The sequence below is a fragment of the Tamandua tetradactyla genome, chromosome 4, assembly GCF_023851605.1.
Source record: "Tamandua tetradactyla isolate mTamTet1 chromosome 4, mTamTet1.pri, whole genome shotgun sequence".
Lineage (NCBI taxonomy): Eukaryota > Metazoa > Chordata > Mammalia > Pilosa > Myrmecophagidae > Tamandua > Tamandua tetradactyla.
The window spans coordinates 188,177,508-188,203,231 of record NC_135330.1 but is presented as its reverse complement, the minus strand read 5'-3'; positions in this window follow the sequence as shown (position 1 = coordinate 188,203,231).

The window sequence follows — 25,724 nt, the reverse complement described above, 5'->3', positions numbered from 1 at the left end:
TAATCGCTGTCCAATGGTAAAAGGTATCCAGCTTTTATCAAGGTTCCTCTTCTTCTGTTAATCATAGGGATATTGCTGAAAGGCTAGATGGCATTGTCCACCTCCTGTGAGTTACAGAGAAGAATGAGTCGTAAAAAGGCTGAGTTTGATTCATCATCTATTCTACAGGAGAGCCCACAAGCAAATGTGTATATGTCGGTTAGCTAGGGTATGGAATCCATACTTCATTCTCAGCAATATGAACCTATTGATCCCTGAGGAAACGTGGAAAAAGATTGGATCACTGGAAATGCTATAAAGCATTTTGGAAATAAAGTTTTCACTCAGGCTTTGACACTTACCACACTTATACTCTTAAAAAGATGGATTACATGATGTTACAGTTAAAAAGAAAACATCAAAACAGGTTGTCACATGCAAATACAGAATAATGGGCCATGTCTTATAACATCTGCCTCAAGTTAACTGCAGATGTGAAATGATGATAGAAATTATGATCATTGAAGGGCAGTTTGTCGTCTATGCTATATTACAATTTACTTAATTAATTCAAACATATTTTGATTAATTCTATCTTAATCCAATCATACAAAAATATTCTGAGAAATTTATGGAATGCTTATTATAATACCTGAATACTTTCAAGTAAGTAAAATGCCTTCGATGATGTCTTTTGTACTTAAGATCTGGGGTCTGGTTTTCAGACAAGCTATGAAAATGCCATAGATGTGACACCATGAGGTATTAAGCCACTAGAAGAAATTGTCACTCCTTTAATGTAAAATATATAAGAGAATTTGGGGGGAAAAAAAGAGAGAGAGAAAAAGAGATGTCCTTTGATTAGTTAATTTTCCATCTATTACAAGTATAGTTCTATTGACTGTACCTAGGAGGTGGAAATAAAATTAACAGGAGATAACATCAAAACATCCTCGCTTTCGAAGTATATGTTTCTGAAAGACTCTTGAGATTTCTTGTGAAAACCCCAAGGAAAAGTACCTTACCCTAGGCAACCACGTGTATGAAAATTGCACAGTATATGACACATAATAAGCACTAAGAAAAATAAAATAAATAAAACAAAATATAAAATTATCTGGGAACACAATGAATTTTATACTCCGAAGAACAGTCTGTTCGAAATCAGCATTTATTATCACTTGATTATGCAGACGGAATCGTCTAATATGGTAGCCAGAAGTAGTCATTTAAATTTAAATTTTCATTACAGTTTTAATTAAGTAAATAATTGCTTTCAGTACATAAAATTTTAATTCATTAAAGTGTGACAAAATTTTTAAAAATCATTTCCTCCATTGTACTAGATGCCTTTCAAGTGACTTGTAAACATGTGTGGTCAGTGGTCACAGGATTGGACAGCACAAACGTAGAGCATTTTCATCACTGTGGAAAGCCTCACTTGACAGCTCTGGTCTAAACAGTTACATGGAAGGCATGTGAAGGAATAAAACATAAGACTGAAATTAATTTTATGGAGGGAATAGATACAAAAGGTATGGAGCAAAAGGTTCTGCCTAGAAAGACTAATATTGAGTGCCATAACGAGGAGGAAAAATACTTTCCGAGGGGGACACTCAAGATGTCTAAAGATTCTTTTGGAGCACCAAATCCTAGGGGCAAACTATTAAATCATTTAAGTCCATCTGCTCAGTATCTAGTTTTGCAAAGAACAAAGAGGAGAAATGGAAAAATGCATCTTTTAAAAATTTTAGGTTAATGGGATAACTATTTTGATTGTTGCCATTTTGGTAGTTAAATACAGATTTACATTCAACACATCTCAGAACGAAATGATCTTCCGTGATACCTGGTGACAAGCAAAAGTACATAGAAATAAAAATCTATGGCACAGGGCATTATTTCAAATTCGGCTTTTCATATTTTTATTTCAATGAGAAGATAGCAATTCTCATCACTTAGACCTTTCTCTTATGACTTACGAGGACAATCCACCTCTCTGGTTCAATGCACCATTAAATTTTATCTTCAGTGTATTCCCCACATGAAACCTAAATCTCTATTAAGCCCCAGCAATATAATGCAGTAAATTTCTCAGGAGTAGGGATAACCATTACATCTCTGTAGAAAACATCATTTTTTCCACATATGAAAATGGTTAAACTAAAAATTTAATGACTGAATCTAGAAGAGCTCCTTTAGGCCATAGAAAATGAGTTTAATCTGTGAATGTGATTTATGCCTGTCGGGGCAGCAAACTCTATCACAAAGCCATAGCTCACAATAAAATGTGCAGCATTACTTGCCCTCCTTAATGATGCTTGTCTTTGTCCTTTGGGTAGTTTTTAGTACATCGGTGATTCTCTCTGAGCTACAAGGGTATCTTTACCAACTCTGCCAGATGAGGCAATCAGCTATCAAGATTATTGACCCACGACTGAAAAATTGCTCAGAAGTAATGTTTTTTTATCCTTAGAATTATAGCTTTCTATTTCATTCTGGGAGTAATTTAAAATATAGGGGGTGAAGGTATTAAGATAATGAATTAAGCAAAACAACTATTTAAATTAAGTCACATACAGACGCAATTAGCAGATGTACTAGGAACTGCAACCATTTGCCATGCTGTTCTGTGAGTTTAATGATAACAGAAATTTTCATTGGAAGAACCAATGTTGTACATAGTCTGAAGAAATTTGTTTTGTTTTTTTGTTGTTGTTGTTAACATGGGAAATGTTAAAACAAGGAAATTTCAGGGACATTGCTTTGATTTAATTTGACCACATATTCTAATTGCTTTAGGATTAATCAAAATTTAAATAATTTCTTGACCATTTTAAGTAGTTTCACATATGTATTTATAATTTTCATATAGAAATTGAATACCCATGTTTAAGAAAACATAGGTGGCATGTCAAAAAAGCTAACAAATATTAAAATATGGTATTTTAACACAGCTCTATTAAGAGACATTCAAATAGTCTCTCCAGGTATTATATCTATTAATATTCACAAAGTTCACAGAATAAAAATCAGAGATTTAACATCATAGTTTTGTCATTTTCTTATTCCCTGTATTATCTATTACTGTGCAACAAATGACACTAACATTTAGGAGTCCACTAAAATAACATACCTAATATTATCTCATAGTTTCTGAGGCTCCGGAAACTGGGTCCTCTGATTCAGGGTGTCTCACAAAGCTACAAGCAAGGTATCCTCCTGCACCACAGTCATCCCAGGATTCACCTGGGCAGAATCTGCCTCAAGCTCTCTCAGTGATGGTTGGCAGAATTCCATTCCCCACAGGCTATTGGGCTGCATCCCAGTTCCCTGTTAGCCAGAGACCACCTTTAATTCCTTATCTGCTGGTGCCCTTTATCAGAGCAAGCACAGTGAGAGAAGACCAGCAGGATGGAAGCCACGGTCTTTTGTAACCTCATTTCACAAGTGATGTCCCATCACTTTTGCCTATTCTGTTCATTACAAGCAGGTCACTGGGTCCCACCCACACTCAAGGAGGGAACCACACAAGGATGTGAATTTCATGAGGCAGAGATCAATGGGAGGCACGTCAAAAGTTGTCTACCATAATCCCTAACTATTGACCTTCTCTTTAGTGTACCTCAAAGATATCTCTCAAATCTGCTTTCCTTCCTACCTACACTGCCACTGTCTCATTTCTGAGTTCAGCTTCTATTCTGCACTTTGTGACAGCCTTCTAAGTACTATGCACACCATCAGTCTCTAGAATTTGGCTGCATGAGTTCTAATTCCAGTTTAATCCCTTTCTTGATGCATAATTTAGACAAGTTACTAGTCTCGCTGTGACTCAGCTTCCCCACAAATGCTGTGATTTGTACCCAACTGTGTAATGTCCACCATTATATTCCATTTGCCTCCCACAGTGCCTCATATGGAAGGATTCTACTGATTGAATGATAGTCACATTGACTGAATGGTCTCAATCTTTTCTTTAAACATAAATTTCCAAATAAAGAGTTACTCTCTTATAGGAATGGGGAAGAAACTTAGATTTTCAAGACTATGAGACCTATAAAGGAAAGAATACTGTATGCATCAAGGAATTGTCTTTTAATCTTTCTCAATCTGAGATTTTGGTACTTTGATGAACATTTATAGTTGTTACTTATATGACATATGCTCTACTAAGTAGTTTGGATGAAAGGTCCTTCTTGCTCAGAGTCTGTAGGAGAAAAAAAAATTTCAGTGTGATATAAGCAATCATAGAAGTACAGTATATACAAAGTATAGATGTAATTAGGAGGAAAACACTGCATCAAGGAAGCTTCACAATGTAAGTGGCAAGTGAGTGGGTGTTTGTTTAATAACGAGGAGTTTGGAGAGAATAATAGTAATCATCATCATCATAGAAACATGCTCCCATTCAAAGAGAAAAAGCATATGGATACAGTGCAGTGGTTTCTCGGAATTTTAAATATAGAATTACCATATGGCTCAGCAATTCTACTCCTAGGTATACCTAAAAGAATTGAAAGCAGGGACTTGTACCAATGTTGGTGCAGCATTATTTGCACTAACCAAAAGGTAGAAGAAACCCAAGTGTCCATCAATAGATGAATGGATACACAAAAGGTGATATATCCGTACAATAGAATATTGCTCAGCCCTAAAAAGAAGTGAAGTGCTGATACATGCTACAACATGGGTGAATTTTGACGATATCATGTTGAGTGAAATCAGTCAGATACAAAGGGACAAATATTTCATGATTTCTTTTATATGAAATACGTAGAATTTTCTAAATGAATACAAATACTGATGTCAGATGATGAAAATAGCCTGGAAATAGATAAGCTCTCTCATTGTTTAGTCAAGATCTCCATGTGTCAGATGTACTCAAATTTACTGGATTAAATACTAATAGTTTTATCTAGTGCATTTTACCTTGAGGTTAAAGACAATTACTCCTTGTTCTTACCACTCTGGATCCACAGTATTTGCTAATGACCTGACCCACAGTAAATGGGTGATAATAAATTGAACATAGTAAATGTTCAATAAACATACTAACAAAGAGTACATAGCAATCTTTCCATACTACTAAAAAACACCAGGAGTCCAACAATGCTGTTCCTATCTCACACCTAGAACTTTCTCTAAGGAACCACTTAATGGTAAGGGAGGCTTCAAACTACTTAAAGGAGAAATTTCTTATGTTAAAGACATTGAGTGGGAGTCACCCATTATTTAACAGTAAATTCTCTGCTGCTTATTAATCCAGGTCCTCGGCATAGTATTTTGAGTCCCCGAATTGGCAAATTTCCCTCACTAATTTGATATTATACTACAGTTTGAGTCTGCTGAGTTATGAAGACTCTAAGAAGGAAGAAATCCAATCTATACCAAGCATACTTTAAAGAGAATTATGATGGAAGTGTTTATTAAGAGTCCTGGCAAATAAAATACCATGTGTGTTATGGTTTATTTGTGAACCTGATCTGCTTATGGCCAATTTTATTTATAACCCCACATATATTTATTTACTTTTCTAAAGATTGTGTCCTTTAGGTCATGTAAACATAAAAATAACAAAGCGAGAGTTGAATCAATTCGAAAAATTATTTAGGCCCTATTAATATCCACTGAGTTTTTTCTCATCATATTCAAATAAAGACAAGTTAGGACTTGAGTTATAGAGATAAAACTTCAATGCTTGTGTTAGTTAGATTCAGTTGTCAACTTGGCCAGGTGAGCATACCTAGTCTTGTTGCTGCAGACATAAGTCAATGGTACGTGAACCTCATCTATTGCTAATTACATCTGCAGTCAGCTAGGAGGCGTGTCTACTGCAATGAGTGATGTTTGACTTAATTGGCTGGCGCTTAAATGAGAGAACGCAATGTAGCAGAGCTAAGCAGCTTGGTATTCCTCATCTCGGCACTTGCAGCTCAGCCCAGGCCTTTGGAGATGCAGAAAGAAGTCACCCCGGGGAAAGTTGTTGGAACCCAGGGGCCTGGAGAGAAGACCAGCAGAGACCATCTTGTGCCTTCCACGTAAGAAAGAACCTCAGTGGAAAGTTAGCTGCCTTTCCTCTGAAGAACTAACAAAATAAATCCCCTTTTATTAAAAGCCAATCCGTCTCTGGTGTGTTGCATTCCGGCAGCTAGCAAACTAGAACAATGCTTTTCTTGCATTATATTTGTGGGAACAAGATATTACATTAGGGAATAGATGAAACATAATTTCCTGTTATTTATCTAAGGACAATTGAGGCTTAACTTAATCCATGAAAGCAACAGTTATTTAAACAATCATTTAATAAGTGCTCCCAGAAAGCAGTTATTGACTTCCTGTGATTCCCATGGGTTGTTTTCTCACCTTTATTTGGACTGTGCACATCAACCTTAGAGCATCTCCATCCCCACTGCCTGGTTAGCAGCACAACATTTTTAGGAAATATCTAGTAGCTCATTCACACGCCATAACCATATGTGTTCTATCTATTAAAGGCAGCTGCATTTGAAACTCAATAGGGCCCAACTTACAAAGATAAGGAAACTAAGACAGGCTATGGGCATAAGCGTTGATCCACTTTTCTAGGTCAACAGCTGCTTATCTGTGGCTCTCTCAGATTAAAGTATGAGAAAATGATGAAACATCCATTAGCATATCATTCATTACTTCATCACCCTCACCACCCTCAGTGCTGTGGCTTGCATTTTAAAAAAGTAAACTGCTACCTTGTTATTTGTTTGCGAAAAGACCCAGTAAAATGTGTCATTTAATGGCGAAAGCCCCAAGTTTAATGATAACAATAAAAGCCACAGTGTCTTAGTTTGCCAAGGCTGCTAAAACTAATACCACAGATTGGTTGGCTTAAACAACAGGAATTTATTTACTCAGTTTGGGGAGGTTAGAAGTCCAAAATTGAGGTGTCAGTAAAAATCATGCTTTCTCTGAAATCGGATGCCTTCTGGTGGTGATTTACAGGAGATTCGTAATGCAATCTCTGCCTCTGTCACTTGGCCCTGTCTCTCCATGTTTCAGTTTTGCCTCATCTGAGCTAATAGGCTCTTTAAAGATCTCATTTTCAAATGAGTTCACATGCATGGGACTCAGGGTTTGGACTTGAACATGGGCTTTGATTCATTTCATAAGACAGAGTTGTGTGATCAACAATCCATTTGGACTTGTTTGTGAAACATGTTTTCTCAAACCCCTCAACCTGCCAGAGAAAAGAGTAGGAGTCAATATACTCTCCAATCTCAAGGAAAGCACCATGTTGAGCAGTATTTCGTAAGGGGAGCCCCTGATAGAATAATGGTGTGCCATCACCAATGAAGGGCATTTTCATTGCATTCATTTGACTATATTAACCCAGCTCAGTAGCATATTCCTCCATTTGGCAAGATGACAGCTTCTGCTGGCTTATTATATATGAAAAATTTGTTAAGTTTATACCTACTGAAGACACTGGCATATTACTCCTGATGCTGTGCTATTTTACTGATGAATCCAGAGAATGTGTCAGCAAGTTGGATGAAGTTATTTGTGAAATAGACTCTACTTTCAAATAGAAAAATGGAACTTAAGTTGCACTTATCTTTGCAGTTGGGCATCTTTAAAACTTACTGGCTTACATGCAAATACGTGACACTGGGTTTCAATACCTATATAATAAATATTCCACTATAAAATTTAATCTTCTTATGCTAGATTCTGGTGGTTTGGGAGAAATTGCCTTGAAAGCATTCTGGCTCAACTTGGTATTCTTTGTGGTAATTCTATTAGCCAATAAGGCACTTTGTGTGATTTTAACATCTTATAGCCTCTAGTCCATTCATTTTACTAAATATCTTCATTCTTCACAGTCCATAGACCTGGCCATGAGCAAATCTAACCACAGAAGGAAATTTTAATTTTTAAGCTGCTGATGAGATAGCAATCTGTCTTGGTTGCTGCCATAATCTTCCACTTAGAGCTGACATGCTTATTCTTGGGCATTTAAACTGTGGCACAGAAAGCCATGAAGGGAGGCCAGTTATAAATGTTAAATTTGATTGGAAATGACATCCCAAAATAAACATGCCAAAGCACAGCAGAGCCTTCTCATCTGCATCCACACTGTCTACCCCACATTGCACTCAGTCACACAATCCCACAGACACACAAACACGTGGAGAGCATCCTTTGCAGCTGTACTACATTCAGGCATAACCCACAGAAACATATATGCACACACAAAGACAAGCATGTGAAATAATGCTGAGCAATTGCTATCCGATTCAGTATGAGAAAAGAAAAGGAAGTGAACACAGGTTTAAAAATGTGACATTTTTACTCAGCAGTAGTGTGTAAGGAGGCCATCAAGACCCATTATAAAAAAGTATTTTTAAAGATGTTGGAGGAGCATTACCTCTGAAAGTTCAGTTGAGAGCTTCATCTCATACATCACTCAATTCTCTGCTGAGAAAATAAATGGATGAGATAATAATACTTATAAAGGAGGGAATCATTTTGTAAAGAGTTTGGACACAAGAAGGAATGTAAACCAAATTGAGCCTACTGCTCCGAAATCAGGCAAAGACAAAAAGCAGATTAAAAAGGAAACTAAAGAAAAGAGAACATTCAGAAGGTATATTTAGCAAAGTATGAGAAAAACAGCACAGTCAAATATGTTTAGAAAACGGGGTGGGCAGGGGAAAAAGGACAGAAGCTAGGAACAGGCAGAACACTAAACCCATCTCTTTCTCCATAGTGTTCATCTTTAGGAAAATGTCTGCCATCTCAGATATAACCCAAGCAAAGAATAAACTTAGGAGAAAATCAAATTGCAAATGTATAATCCCCATCCCTGTTTTCATTACTACTTACTTGTCTGGGTTGCTCAACCTTGCTTAAAGGTCCCACCGCTTGGGCTTAACTTGAAAGATAGTTCATCCTTTTAACCCTTGCATATGTGTGAAAATCATGTATGAGGTAGGGAGTATGTATGTGAACTGGTGTGATTCCTGGAAGATACAAGGATAGGGGAGGAATGCTGGTTGCTAATTTGCTAATATTTCTCCTTTGTCTCCTTTCAGATAATGTCATCAACAATTTTTGAAGCTACTGCTGCTAATCATTTTCTGCAAAAGATCAGCTAAGTGGTTTTCACAAATCTGCATCATGGTTTGGAGACAGGCCCTGTCCTAGTATCATATTGTTGTCATAAAGTCTGACATTTAAGGGGAAGTGTACCTTACCGAGACCCTAACGTAGGTTAGCCCAGTTAGGACCACATTACATACAGGTGAGGACTCCATAATCTTAGATGAGGCATCTGAAAGGTTCAGAGTGGAGTTTTAACATAGAGATTTAAAGCAAACAAAAGCAAACATTGCCTTCACTGTGCTTAAGTGATAAAGCTCAAATGAGTATAATCCACTTCTATATAACCTCATTTATTTATATCTTCTTGGACCTTATCTCCTCTAAAATGTAAAGTCTTCTATTTTCACCACATTTCTCCAGTTTTCTTTTATTATTTTGTGTTTTGACACACAAAAAAACTCGTCATTGCCCTGTATCTGCTAGAATTACCCTCCAGAGTAGTTAGACAGAGATAATATTATAAGATAAAGTATTACAAATTGTCTAATTTAGTTCATATGGCTGTGGGACTGGAATGAAGAAATGGTGAAATGCTAACTTGCTATAATCAGGGAGAATTTTTAATAATGTAGCACAGAAAGACTTATGAAGTTCATGCTTCTGAATGAGGATGAAATCCTTTTCCTGACTGGATTCAATTTTTCACTCTTCCTGCAGAAAAAGTGGAGTAGAATTCCTGCCTATCTGTGTGTGAGCTGAGCACCCAGCGTCCTTGATTAAGAAGCAGGAGTCAACCTGCCACACTGTCAAAAATGAGAATGATGGGAGATTTCACTCACCTATAAGCTCACAAGTTAACCTGTTACAGTCTCATGAATTTGGCAGAAAACAAATGAGTATAATCCATTCATTTGTTTTCCTGCTTACAGCAAAAGCCGTAGCTAAAGTAGGATAGTCCCATGAGTTCCTTATGCTCCATTTCCCACAAAGTTGCAATGGAGAAGCAGATGACACATACCCCCACAGTGGGTGATGTTATTCAGGAGGAACTTCGAGGAGAATTGTTCTTATAAATAGGAGAAACAAGGTCGCTTTCCCTACAAACAAACCTCCAGGAAATGGCCCAGGTAAAGAGCATTCGAGGACTTGCATTCCTGGCATGACAGCAAGACGTAAGAATACAAGAACCCCATGGAATAGTGTTTCCCACTAAACATCAAATAAAGAAGCCATTTCCAGGATAATTCATCATTGGTGGCAGACATTTTGAACAAATTCAAGAAATCAAAGCCATTTTGGAAATAAAATTGCTGGTAGAGATGGTGCTACAACTTTGAACTTGAAGTAATAAAAGTCAGAAGACTTAGTAAGAGTCTATAATTTACACTAAACTCTCTGTAACCTGAAAGTGACCATACTGCCTTAGTTCATATCCAAGATCTGAGAGACCTTGGGTGGGGTGCATACTCTCTCTATATATTAGTTCCTTCTCTGTATTAATGAAGGGAGTAAAACTATTGGGCTGTTGTGAGGTTTAAATGAGTTAATCTGTGTAAGAAATAGTTATATAAGTGCTGCCTATGACAACTACCATTCCCAACACCACCATTACTATTATCATCATTATAATTACCATAAGAATCAACTAGACTGGAATAATATAGAACATACATTTAATAAAGCCAAAAAATAATGGAAGATAATACATATTGGAATTAGAACAAGCATTGTTTTCTTAAGGATTTTACCAATGTCTAGTAAGGCTGAATTAGAAGTTGATATCAGAATCTATTGTTTGCTGTATTTGGTATTATATGTAAGTACGTGATGATACTTAAATTTTGCAATAATGTAAGAAATAGTTCTCCTGGCATAATTCCAATTATTTTACTTATAAAATAATTAAATTCCAATAATTAAATACATTTGGTTGTCACAATCAAGTGAAAGCCCACCTCAGATGAAAGTAGGCATGAACCCTAACTAACAGCTACATCAGTGTCTGAAGCAGATCACTCAGCTGAGTGGTACCCAGAGAATGTTGCACTACCAAGAGTTGTTTCTTCATAGGGTGCTACAAAAGTCACAGCAATACAGAGCCTACTATTCATCAAAGAACTGTCCCCAAATGATTAAAAATGAACAATTTCAATTTAGACTTCTATTTCCAGAAAAATGCCAAGGAAGTAAATTTCCTTATTCCTCCCACAAGTAAAACTAAGACTCTGGACATTATATATAAAACAATCATAAGAAGAATTTGAAAAGTGGAGAAAAGAAGGCACATTGGTATTGGTCCTTGGGACCCAAGAAATGGCATGGTGATGTTTCAGGCTTTTTGCTTTAGGTATGTTTTGGACTCATATATTCTAAACTGGGACCTGGGGAAACTAGCAACCCAGAAATACCAAAATATGTGGACAAAAGTAAGCTGCCAACAAAATCTTGCTCCCTCTAAACAAAAGTCCAAGAAAAGGAGCAGCCTGGTAAGACAGAAAACTTTTAGATAATAACTCATACTCTAGTCACATAAAAGACTTCAGCCTCATCCTCACCCATGCCAGTAAAGGGCAAGTCTAGAATTCTACTTTCTCTAGGCTGTGATGAGTTTCTTCAAACCCCCTGTACCACAGTAGTGATGTAAGGAAGTCTGAGTCAGGAGCTGGAACTTTACTAGAATAAAAACAATGACTGAGCTCAACAGCAGAGTTAAGGAGATAAGGGAATTAGTAAACTGGAAGATAGAGCAATAGAAATTACCCAACCTAAACAACACAGAGAAAAATGAACACAGAAGAATAGAGAATCAGGGACCTATGAGACTAAAAAAGAGATGTAGCATTCATGTCACTGGAATATCAGAAGAACTGATAAAGGGCAGAACTTGAAAAGTCTTTGAAGAAATACTGGTTGATCTTTCCAAATTGAAAGGACATAAGCCTACTGATTCAAGAAGCTAAACTAGGTCTAAACAGGATAAACCCAAAGAAACTCATGCTAACCATACGGCATAGTCAAATTTCTGAAAACTAAAGATAAAAAAAGTATTGAAAGAAACAAGAGGAAGGACACAATAATTATAGGATAAAAACAATTAAAATGACATCAGTGCTCTTACCATAAGTCATGCAAGCCAGAATGAAGTGTCATAACATGTTTTCAGTACTGAAGGAATTTGTAAGCCACAAATTCTATATCCAATGAAAATAATTACAGAAATGAATAAGAAATAAATATATTCTCAGTAAAGGAAGACTAATTAAAAATGCTATTCTATCATCATATCTACCCTAAAAATGGCAAAAAAAAAAATCTCCAAATACAAAGGAAATGATAAAAAGGGAAATCCTGGGATTTCAGGAAGAAAGAACAACAGTTTCTAAGTCATGTTTGATGATTGAAGAAAGAATATAACACTGATGATGTGCTAAATATATAAAGAAAAAATATTTAAGATGATTATACTATGTGAGGAAAGGTAAAAGAATGTAGAGGGATGTAAGTTTTCTATATGTCAATCAAACTGTTAAAATGTCAGTAGCAGTGGACTATGAAAAGTTATGTGCCTATAAGTTGATACTTAGAGCAACTGCTAAAAATGTAATACTAAGAGATACACTAAAAAAACCATAGACAAATACATTGGAATTCTGAAAAATGTTCAAGAAACCCATAGAATCTTGGAAAATAAAAACAGAAAACAGACAGAAAATACCATTCTTAAGCCCTAACATATCAATAATTACATTACATGTAAATGGTTCAAATACACTAATTAAAAGACAGAGATTGACAAGGTGGATTTTTTTAAACAGTTTTTTTCACACACCATGCAATCCATCCTAAGTGTTTAATCAATGGCTCAAGTGTATTATCACATAGTTATGCATTCACCACTATAGTAAATGTTGGAAATTTCTCATTTTTTCCATAGGAAAAATCCTATACCCCTTATATCCCCCCATTATTGACATTTAGCTTTGGTATAGTGCCCTTGTTACAATTAATGAAAGAATATGATAATGTTACTTGTTAACTATAGATATTAGCTTACATTAATTGTATTTTTCCCATATAACACCATTTTTTAATATCTTGAAATAGTGTTGTGCATTAGTTCTAGTTCATGTAAGAACTCTCTTATATTTATGCAATTAACCACCATCACTGCCTACTCTAGGTTTTGTTAAGTTTTACAGCCCTAATTTTTATCCTCTAGCTTTCCCTCTGGTGACATACACAACTCTAGCCTTTGTATTTCAACCATACTCAACCTCTGCTTTGTTAATTACACTTACAGTATTGTGCTACCATCACATAGTATTGTGCTATTGATTTCCAAACCTTTACAATGAACCTTATTGAACATTTTGTATTCTTTAATCATTGATTGCCCAATTTCTCTTCATTTTCTATCTCCTGATAACATATGCTTTCACATTTAATTCTCAGAGTTTGCTGATTATAGTTAGTTCGTATTAGTGAGAATACACATACTATATTTGTCCTTTTGTTTCTGGTTTATTTTGCTCAACATATTGTCCTCAAGTTTCATTCATCTCATTGCATACCTAACAACTTCAATCCTTTCTGCAGACACACACTATTTCATTCTTTGTATACACACAATTCACCCTTGGGCCACCTCCATCCATTGGCAATCATGAATAAAGCTGCCATAAACATCAGTGCGCAAATGTCTATTTGTGTCATCACTTTCAGTTCTTCTGAGTATGTACTTAGTAACAGGAGGAAAAGTGGATTTTGTTTGTTTGTTTGTTTTGCAAAGTGGATTTTAAAGGATAACCCAAATATATGTTGTCTACAGGAAACTCAATTCAAATATAACAATATGGTTAAACTGAAAGTACAATAATGGTGAAAAGACATACCATCAAAAGAAGGAGTAGCAATATTAATATTAAATAAAGCAAAGGATATTACTGAACAGACCACTGTCTAATGATAAAAGGGTTAATCTGCTAAGATGCAGTGGTTCTAAATATGCATTCATCAGACAACAAACTATAAAACACGTGAAGCAAAAACTTATAGAACCAAAAGAAGAAATAGACAGACCAACAATTAAAGTTGGATAGTTCAACAGTGCTCTCTCTACATTTAAAAGAACTAGACAGAAAATCAAAACTGTCTAGTTGATAGACAGTTGATAGTTTTAGCAACACTATCAACCAGTGTGATCTATTTGACATTTTTAGTACATTCCATTCATATACATTCTTTTTAAATGTTACAGATTACATCCAGATAAACCATATGCCAAGCAATTAATCAGACTTCAACAATTCAAAAGAAAATGAGTATTTTAAAATGCAGTGTGTATTCTATGATCACAAAGGAATCAAGCCAGAAATCTGTAGGAGAAAGATAACACTAAATCCTCTAAGTATTTGGATATTAAAAACCAAACTCTAAACAATCCATGGTTCACAAAGAAAGTCTCAAGAGAAATAAACACACACACATACACACACATAACTGAATGAAGATGAAAGTGCCTGCTAAATTTGTGGGACAGAACTAAAGCAGTGGTAAGAGGAACATTTGTGACCCTAAATGTTAATATTAGTAAAGAGGAAAAGTTTCAAATAAATATTCTGAGCTCCTGCTTTAAGAATCTAAGAAAAAAATGAGAAAATAAACCCAAAACAAGCAGATGATAATAAAGATAAGAGTAGTGATCAATGAAACAAACAAAAAAATACTCTTAGAGATTAAATGTTAGATGATACAGGTCCTAGAGTTGATGTGGTTTCAGTAGCCACAAAGAGCACTCACCAGTCATGATGTTCCTTCATCTTCAACAATATTAAGAGAAAAGATGCAACAAGGAAGCCATAGTGTGCATTTCTTAATACCATCCTTAGGCAAGCTAGCCTCCTTCTTTATGCATATAATCTGGAGGAGTTCCTATCTACCGCTGTGATGGCTTAGAGGAATGTACCCTAGAAAAACATGTTCTTGTGGGTGTGAACCCACTGTAAACAGGACTTTTGGATGAGGTTACCTCAATTAAGATGTGGCCAACTAAATCAGGGTTGGTCTTAATCCTATAATTGAAGTCCTTTATAAACAGGTGAAATTCAGTCACAGAGAGAGAAATCCATGGGAAGAAGCAAGAAACTGGGGGTCCACAGAAACTGGAAGAGAAAGGAGAAGACAGGAGAGGCTACCATGTGTGCTGCCATGTGACAGAAAAGCCAAGGACCAAGGATTGCTGACAGCCAGCCACAGAGCCCTACAGTCTGCTGAGAGAAAGTATAGCCTTGAAAATACCTTGATATTGGACTTCTCATAGCCTTAAAACCATGGGCCAATAAAGTTCAGCTATTTAGGGCAACCCACTGCATGGTGTTTGCTTTAGCAGCCAAGAAACTGAGACACCCACCATATGAAAAAAGGTAGCATGGAACTATTCTCTTACTGGATCTTTGAATTACCTGCACCCTCCCTCAGAATTTTCATGGATTTATCTACTACACAAAACAGAAAAAGAAAGCCTGGCAATTCAATCTACCTCTTCTATCATGGAAGAAGGTTGTGGTGGCACATGAAATACATATATAATTTCTTTCACTAAAGTTTATGGCAAATTCAAATTCTGAGTGAACTGAGGCATGTGTGGCAGGAATGCAATTTTGTAAATTTTACAGCATGAAGCACAGTGTTGTGGCTGCCAACTTTACCATTCTACCTTCCTGCCAAGATATCCCTTATTAATATGCTCCTTTTTTTCTTTCATCAATGGTGACAGCAAAGAGAATAACATAGAGACATTTTTTGTTTTGTTTTTGCTGTGTCAGCAGTACTTAAATATTAGCTTCACTATTCAGCGGTAATATCACATTCTCCAAATTGTTCCAAAACTAATAAAACTAAAGATAGCATCACTCATGCAGCTGGTAGGAAAGGGAACTTGGTATGTTTGAGTGGATCAATGTTTATACATCGTAATTGTAGCATGAAGTTTTCTAAATCTAATCTGATATATCCACTAATGGGATGATTTAGACATGCCACTTTTAAAACCACATAAAATATGTCATTTACTTAATAAGCTAAACTTTGGCATATTAGAAATGTGCACAAATTATGTTGTTATCTAAAATGATGAAGTAAAATCAAGTTTTATTTCTAGAGATCATGGTGGTTGAGGTTGGAAGTTCAAAAGAAAGTGATCAACAACCCTATTGTTAAACAAACATGCACAATGGAATGTGATTAGCAGTGTGCACTTTTGGGTTGAATCTCAGCTCTGCCACTACCCTTCCCTATGGTATATGAAAATTTATATAAGCCCTCTATTGTGGATTGGATTAGTACCCCACAAAACGCACATTCTTTATCTTAATCTGCATTCCTATGCATGCAAATTCATTTATAAATAAAATGCTTTGAAGATGTTATTTAGTTAAGGTGTGCCAACTTGAAGTAGTTTGGGTTTTCAACCATATAACTGGAGGCTAACTAAAAAGAGGAAATTTGGACTCAGTCAATAGAAAACATGAAAAGCCACAAAACAAAGAAGCCAGAAATCAAAGAAAGCCACAGAAGGAGACCAAGGGTATCATCATGTTCAGAGGCCTCCTATCATCAGAATGTCATAGCCAATGAGCAGAAACATGATCTTTCAAAACGTTGATATTGAACTTTGTTTTAATTTTGAAGGCTGCACAAGCAAATACCGTGAAATAAGTCAGGTTAAACAATGGGAATTTGTTAGCTTATGGTTTTGAGGCTAAAAGAAAGCCCAAATCACAGTGTCATCGAGACTTGTATACTGGGGCTGACTGCTGATGATCCTTGTCTCCTCTGTAACATGACAAGGCACACAGTAGTATTTCCTGGTCTCTCCCTTCTCTTCCAGGTTCCGTTTATGTCCAACCTCTTGCTTCCTGTGTCTTTTCTCTCTCTGCGTCTGAATATCACTCTGCTTATAAAGGACTTCGTTAATAAGATTAAGACCCATCTTGATTGAGGTGCACCATACCTTCTTAATTGAAGTAATTTCATCAAAATATCCTACTTACAATGGGTCACACCCACAGGAATGGATTAATTTTTCTGGGGTATATATAGCTTTAAACCATCACAGACTTCTAGCCTTCAAAACCATGAGCCAATAAATATTTGTTCTTTAAGCAAATCCATTGTGTGGTATTTGTCATATCAGCTCTGGAAAACTAAGACACTTTGTAAACCAGGGTTTTCTCATCTGTTAAAATAATAATAATAATAACAACACAAGTCGATAATGTTAATTCACTATGCTAAGTTAATTAATTTAGTTTATATTTATAACACTCCACATTTGATTATTCCGAAAATGAAGAAAATAAGTTTTTAAGAATATTTGAAGGTAAGAAGGAAGATTTGTGCAGGGGATTCTATTTACTCATTCACATTTGCTATGGACTGAACGTATACCTTTGAAAAGAGATATTGTCCCTATTCTCAGTATCTCAGAATGTGACCTTATTTGAAAATAGTTTTGCTACAGATGGAAATAGGAAAGTTAAATGAGGTCATAATAGAACACGGTGGGTTCTTAATCCAACATGGCCTGTGTCTTTATAAGAGGAAATCTGGATGCAGGTAGACATAGAGGGAAAAACACTTCTGCTGGCTGGAGCAGAGCATGCCAGGATTGCCAGCAAGTCACCCCCAGAAGCCAAGAGAGAGGCACAGAACTCCCCAGCAAGTTTGAATTGTGGCTTGACCCTGCTGACACCTTGATTTCAGACTTCTGGCTTCCAGAACGAACTGTGAGACAACACATTTCTGTTGTTTTAAGCCACCATTTTGTGGTACCTTGTTGGCAGCCCTAAGAACTTAAGACAATATGTTTGGAACAGCAAGGAAGAGTCAATATCTACCTGAGAAAGAAAAGAATGTAGTCAAAAATACCTAGCTGCTTCTACACGTGGATTGATAACAAGATTACAAAAACCTGCCCATGTATTATATCATGATTGGATGAAAGTAATGAGAAGTAAACTTACACAACTTTGCGATTAGAGAAGGTCAAGTCTCCGAATCCTCAGCATCAATGCCAGGTGTTAAAAGACCAAGTCTAGTCTTTTACTGAAAGACTGAAAGCAATGACTGGAACAGTCCATGGAAACCATTCCACTGCTGCTGATGTATCTAAGTGTTTTCAAGAAACTGAAGCCACTATTAATTATATTATATATAATGTAAATATATATATAAATATACATGTACATTATTTAATGAGCCTAAGGCTAAAATTCCAAGGTTCAGAAAAATATGAGAAATGGACTCCAACTGTCATTCACAAGAATGTTTGCTTTATGCAAGTGGAACTTAGATTTCAACATCACAGTAAGTTCTCAATTCAGAAGTTTGTGATTTAAAAGATATTTTGTGATTATAGGTTCTAGTATGACATAATGAAAGGGCTAAAATTCCTAGGCTATAAAGGCCTTTGGTTACATTTCTTGGCATATACTATAGACAGCATTATAAAGATCAAGAATAGAGATTAAGTCTGTACATACAACAGAAGCTACAAAGAATAAAGTGTGCCCTTCATTTCTACACACTAAGGCACAAGGAACTGCCCAAATCATGTAAATGATTACGGGAACTGAAACCCATGTACTCTAGCCTCAAGTATCAAATACGGTACTTCCAAGCCAGTCAAAAACAATATACATGACATGATGAAATTAATTAGGTGCAAATGATTTTGTTATTCTAATTATCTTACTGATCCATTTTCTCACATTTAATGAACTGTTCACACAGCCATGTCCTTCAATCTTTAAAACAGCTTTCTGTCCTTTTCTTTATTCCCTATAACTTCCATCCATGTATTCCTTCTTAGACTACTATGATGGATCTCCAATTCAGACCCGTTTCAAATTTTGTTCCCCTCACCCCATGATTCCCCATGGTTGAGGGATTTTTAAAATGCAATCTTATCACTTTACCTCTACCTGAAACTTTCTAGTGGTTTCTCATCATTTTGAGTATAAAATCCATATTCCTTATATAACACTTAAATTCCCATATAGTCAGACCTCTGTCAACTTTGCGTTGCTCTTTTCTGCACTCCTTTACACCTCCCTTACACCACCAATGTCTCAGCGGTATTGAGCTGCCTAGTTATCACATTCCTGCATTTGCACAAGTTTGTGATGCCTTTTCCACACTACTACTTAAAAAGAAAGAACATCTACTTTCTTTTGAGGCTCAGTTCAAAGCATTGTCTCCTCTAAGAGAACTCTCTGGGCCCCATCTTCTCACAGGTAGAATTAAGCAGTCTCTTCTCTGAATTTATACTCTGGCCCACCTTACATTATATACTGTTCATAGTAGCTATCTGCTGAATGAAAAAAATGATCATACAGTGCATTAAACAGAACATCTAAATTTACTTCCCCTGGGCCCCTTTTTAATATATCTTGAAAGTCTGATATAATTTAGAAATTCACATTAAATAAAAGCCACAATCTGTCAAATTCAGTTAAGTTCAAATCAATATTGAGTTTTTGTGACACTATTATGTAGTTCCAGAGATTTGGGGAGAGAGGGAGTTATTATCCCTTTGTGAGTAAATGCAAGGACAATCATGAATTTTATTTTCCCACTGCATGTGTAAAGTTACAATGATACCAGAGTTCTTCCAGCCCAGCTAAAGCTCAGCTAACCAATTTTTTAGCATTTTCTGGAAGCTTCCTCTAGTATAATAAACAATTGGGGAGCAAAGCATTGTCCATCATGGTTAGACCTCTTTGAACAGCCCTCTGCAATCTGCTAGAGCAGACGTTTCCAAAGTGTGGTCCCATCATACGTCTGAGAGGTAAAAGTTATTTCTATAATAATAATAGGACACCAAATGCTTTTTTCGCTGTGCTGCATTTTGCATCAATGGTACAAATGTGTGTGGATAAAACCTCTTGCACCTTAGCACAAATCAAGGCAGTGGCATCAAACTCCTTCAAGAGCTCCCTGGTCCATTAAAAGGTGACTAGAAAAACTCCCCCCATCCCCCAGGGAAGGTTAAGGGAGGTTTTCTCTCTCAGTAGAGACTAGGTGAGAAAACAGAAGGAAGTTAAAGCCCAAAGGTGAGCCATCTGTGTTGGGGAAACAATATTTATCTCTATGTAATGGGAACAACAATATGAGAAAATGCCATTAAAGTCAACAAATCTCTAGGACCTAGATAAAAATCACTTCAAAACTGCTCTGTATAGAGACTTCCAAAACTTAGTATGCACACAAGACTAAAAAACAATTCCACTTTTAAATGAAAAGAATTCCAGCCAATCCTAAAGAACACCTACGGCAATATATAAGCTTCTACATAGGTTCCATGCACTAGGGTAACTTTCCAGAAACCTACAACCTCCAGATGGGTCCTTGGACCAGATAAGTACTGAAACTTAGAGGGCCCAGCCTCTCCAGAACAATAGCTAGTTCCATCCCCTTACCCCATATTATGGACAGCTCCTTCCAACATGAAAAAATTAGAATGGCCATAATTCAAATACCCCTAAAATGTGGGATAGAATGATCAAAGGTGATGGTGAAGTTATACAAAGAGGGTAGGGTTTAACAAATGAATATGATTGCTGAATTATTAAGTTGATATTTCTTTTAGTCTCCAGTATCTTAGAGCAGCTAGAAGTAAAAACCTAAAATTGTGAAATTGTAGCCCTGAACTAAACTCTGAAATTTGTCCTACAAACTAATTGTTTTACATGCTTTGAAATTTATTGCTTTTTTTTATAAATGTTATTTTTCACAAAAAAGAAAAAAAAGTCAATTGTGATGATAAAAAAATATTTATTCCTTCTAGCCTCCTATATTCTGGAGCAGCAACTAGAAGGAAAAATCTGAAAGGATGGTATGGTAGCCCATGAAAAACTCTGGGATCTGTCCTATAGCCACCTGTTGAAGAGTGCTTTGAAAACTATTGCTTTTTTCTTTCTTTGCTTTGTATATATGTTATATTACACAGTAAAAAAAAAAAAAGTTAAAAAAAAATCCCACCTTTTATAGGCTCACAACTAAAAGTTACTTATCAGAAATAGAAATAAAACACTAAGAGAGACAAAAGTACAAAGTAACAAATAGAAGAAGTAATATTCTGAAAGTTCCAATAATCTTCAAAGAGACTATAGTTTAAAAACATTTAAAATTATTAAAGGGTATATTTCAAGAAGATAAGATTAATCCCAGAAATACAGTATTAAGACTTAAGAAGTAAAAATAAGCAAAAGGGCGGGCCACGGTGGCTCAGTAGGGAAGAATGCTCGCCTGTCTTGCCAGAGGACCCAGGTTCGATTCCCGGTGCCTGCCCATGTGAAAAAATAAAAAAATAAGCAAAAGATAGTAATGATAATAAAACAAAGACAGCTGGGTTGGTATATCAAAACAAGTTACTATAATTAGTGAGAAAAATAAGGATAACCATAATAATAATTATTAAGCAAAGTCTGAGGGAGCTAAATAAATTACATGGCATCTCCCCACCTGAGTACTGCACTAGATGACAGATAAGCCAAATGAGTAGATTGATAGAGGTCAAATAGAGGCTTTAATAATGAAAGAACTGATATTCGAAAATGTGAGTAATATGGTGACAAAAATAGTAGGCTTCTTTATACTGAACAACAGAATTGTGCATATCCGCCTGATTGCAAGCACTGCTTTCTGTGCAAATGCATGCAATGCACGAGCAGAATGGTCCTCCTTATGGGAAGGCAGATTCCAAAGAAAAGGAATGAAGGAAGAATCTGTGCTCCACAAGCTCAACCCCTCTCCTAAATTCATCGGTGACATAAGTTTGCTACCTCACTTTGAAATTTAGAAAAATAGCTTTTATAAAAGATACGATTGGAACAAGTGATATACAAATTTCAGATTAGATAAAAATATTGTATCAATGTTAACTTTCCTAAATGTAATTGCTTTAAAAGAAAAAGAAATACTTATTATAAAGGCATATAGAGGCATCATGTATATAGTCTACTCTCAAATGGTTCAGAAAAAATATTACATGTGTGTGAGCACATGCATGTGCAGAAGGGAAGGATAAATTAAGGTGACAAATTGTTAAAAATTTGTGAATCTGGGTTAAGTGTATACGGTAATTGTTCTATTCATGCAACTTTTATGTAAGTTTGAAAGTGTTTCCAAATTAAACTTTTAAAAGAGAGTTTATAACAGAGTTTTTGATAATTTTAAACACAAAAATAACACTATAATACTATTTATAGACATTTTATGGGTAGTTAAAGTAAAAAGCCATGGGTGAGAAGGATACCCTCAACTTCAGAACAATGCCAACTTCTGGGGAGAGAAGAAATGAAGGGGAAAAAAAAGGAGAGAGAGATGGAAAGAGGGAGGTACAGAAGATATGAAAGGAACCTTTCCTTAATTTAAAAAGATTTCAACAAATAGTGATGAAATGTTCATATTTAAAATCTGGATAAAAGTTTGTAATATTATTTTCAATGTGCTGAAATTCTTTAATATTAAAGATAGATTTTAATATATATATAATATTTACATATTTCAGAATAAAGAAACTAATTAATTAATAAAGACAAAAATTCCATACTGTCTTGGATGGCTGTCACAGATATATTCCTAAATGAAACTGATGAAGACAATTATATATAGTATAATTTCACTCAAATCAATACTTTAAAATATGCATATGAAAGAAGAGATGTACATTCATCATAGCTTGCCATATCAGATGTACTATATTTACCAATACTGCTCCCTAGTGCTACTTAATTCAATGAATATACTTTGAACAACTTTAATGTAGGAAGTGTTCTTTTAAGTGCTATGGAAAAGACAAACACAAGTACACACAACCCTACCTTCATGGAATTCATACTGTAGCAAAAGGTTTGAATGGATTTCTCAAGCACTGATGGATCATCATCTTATAAGAACTTGGTAATGAGACATGCTGGACAGTGTAGGCTTGTGGGGAAGAGTAGGTTTTATAAACTGAGTAATCATGGAACAAGGAGAATTAATCTAGCCATGAAGCTCATCCCAAAGGGCAATAGACAATAGTCAGAATTTCCAAGGGGAAATGAAGATATGAGATTTGTTTTTAGTGATGTCAACATCAAGGATGTAAGTGGATAAAAGGAGATAAAATAAGATAGATTATACCAGACATGATTCTGGGACAAACCATGTGGCATTTAGAGGGATGATTGAAAAGAATTTAGACAAATATTGTGTATAGTTGAGTAGGAAGGATTAAGGAGATAACAAGGCACAGTGAAGGACCAAGGGACAATATCAAATTACCACTTGGGTCCATAGAGGAAGAGGAGAAGGAGGAGTTACTAGGATCTAGCAAGAGTGATACACCTGGGAATGTGGCCACCCCAGAGGAGTGAAATGATAGCTTGCGATCAGCACCAACTACTAAAGCCAAGTCTGGTAGGGAGAGACCAGGAGAGACAAATAGTCTGATGCTCTGGTCCTGCTCTCTAGTCATCTATCAGTGATGCCCATTGACCAACCAGAAGCTAGGGACAAAGGAACACTCGGGACACTTGGAGAGTTCAATCTCCTGGGCAGAACTGAGACCTGAGAATAAATATGGACAGAATAATGGAAAATAATCAGTGCACAGGTTGTACTGACAGTAAGACTTGAAGCAGAGGTTATGGATAATCAGTTCATTGTTATCTCTTAGGTGTTCACTCAGAGCAGAGCATTAAGAGCTAACTGTGGAGGCATCATGAGCGAGATACAGTATCTTATATGCTATATTGCACAATCCCTTTGTTAGGGAATAGATGGTCTAAAATCTGTGGCTTCTACCACATACAAGTATAGAGACCAAAATGCACAGCTGCCATTTATGGTTAGGCAATTGTGCAGCAAACAACCACAGGAGGTAGTATTTACACGGACGTCTGTATACATGGTATTGCATGGATTTGTGCAGTACACAACCTGTGAAGTTCTATACGGCAGCCTTTAAAATTTGAAACCTAAACTATGAGAGTATAAGGTACAGGCAAAAAAACATACAGAATGTTGCATCCTGCAGATTTGCTGTTTTATAATCCTCATTATAATTTTCATGAACAGGTAATCTTGAAGAATTAAATGCTGCCCTCTCTAGTCTAATAATCTTAATATTCTCAATAAAGTTACTAGAATTCTACTGTAACCTGACACCTAAGAGATCATTATCCCATTTAAAAAAAAGGAATTCAGGAATATTCTGTTCTGTGGAAATCTCTCTGATTCACTTTCCTTACCTTGAAGACTAAGGAAAAGTTGGCCAATCTTCAGATTCTCCCCCTATGCCATGACTTCCCAGAGGGCAAGGATGTCTCCTTATCTATATGTCCCCACAGTAGCTTGTCTAAAAAATAATAAGTAATTACTGGGGTCAAGATGGCGGCTTAACAACGTGCACGTTTTAGTTCGTCCTCCAGAACAACTGCTAAATAACCAGAAACAGTACAGAACAGCTCCTGGGGCCACGTCAGTGACCAGACACACGGCGTACCCCAGTCTGGACCAGCTGGACTGGCTGCGAGCACCCCCCAAAACCGTGAGTTCCCAAAGTTGCGGCAGCCAGCGCCCCTCCCCCATGGGCCACTTCCCAGAGAGGAAAGGAAAGGACTTTACCAGCAGCAGTGACTGGGCACAATCAAATGCCAATTGTGGAACTAATTAACAAATTCTGACTACTGAAAATAGGCCCCCAGCTTAGGTGAACCCGATCAAAGCGGAGGTTGCTCATTTTTGCCCTGGCACCAAGGGGGCAGGACTGACAGAAAAAGGGGGAAAAAAAAGAAGGAAACAGGTTTTTGTGGCTGTGTATCTACAAAGGCTTGGCTGCCTCTGGATACAGTGGCAGGACTTTTCAGACTGCAATTGCCCCAGGCATAGGCAGAAGTGAGCTCTTTTGGGGGCTTATCTGGAGCCTGAGCCTTCCCCAGGGGAGGGGGGAAGGCCCACCCAGGTGGAATCCCTCCATCAAGGAATTCAGACACCAGTGCTTGGTAATTTGAAGCCATTAAAACCAGCCTACAACCTCTCCTCTGTCTCCAACAACCCCCCAGCCAAAGTTAAAGGTACCGCATCATCTTATGCTGGTGGGACCTGCAGTCAGACAAGCGCCACATACTGGGAAGGACAAGAAAAACAGAGTTCAGAGACTTCACAGGAAAGTCTTTCAACCTGCTGGGTCTCATGCTCAGGGAAAACCGACGCAGGTGACTCTTTCCTCCTGATAGGAGGCCAGTTTGGTCTTGGAAAATCTGGCTGGGGTCTATAATATCTAAGCAGACCCTCCTAAGTGTGTGGCAGGGAAAGGTACCACACAAGCAGGGCAAGAAACAAGAAAACAAGAACTGAAAAATTCTCCTCTGTTAAACAAAACTTAAGCTAAAGGTTCAGATAAAGCTGAACAGAATGTCAAAAACAGATAGACAACAAATTCATCCAGCAAGAAAACCCTAGATAAAAGAAGTGAAAGCAATCTCCAGAATAAACTAATTAAGGTAATTAAATGCCTAGATGCCCACAAAAAATAACAAATCACACTAAGGAAATTGAAGATATGGCCCAGTCAAAGGAACAAACCAACAATTCAAATGACATACAGGAGCTGAAAC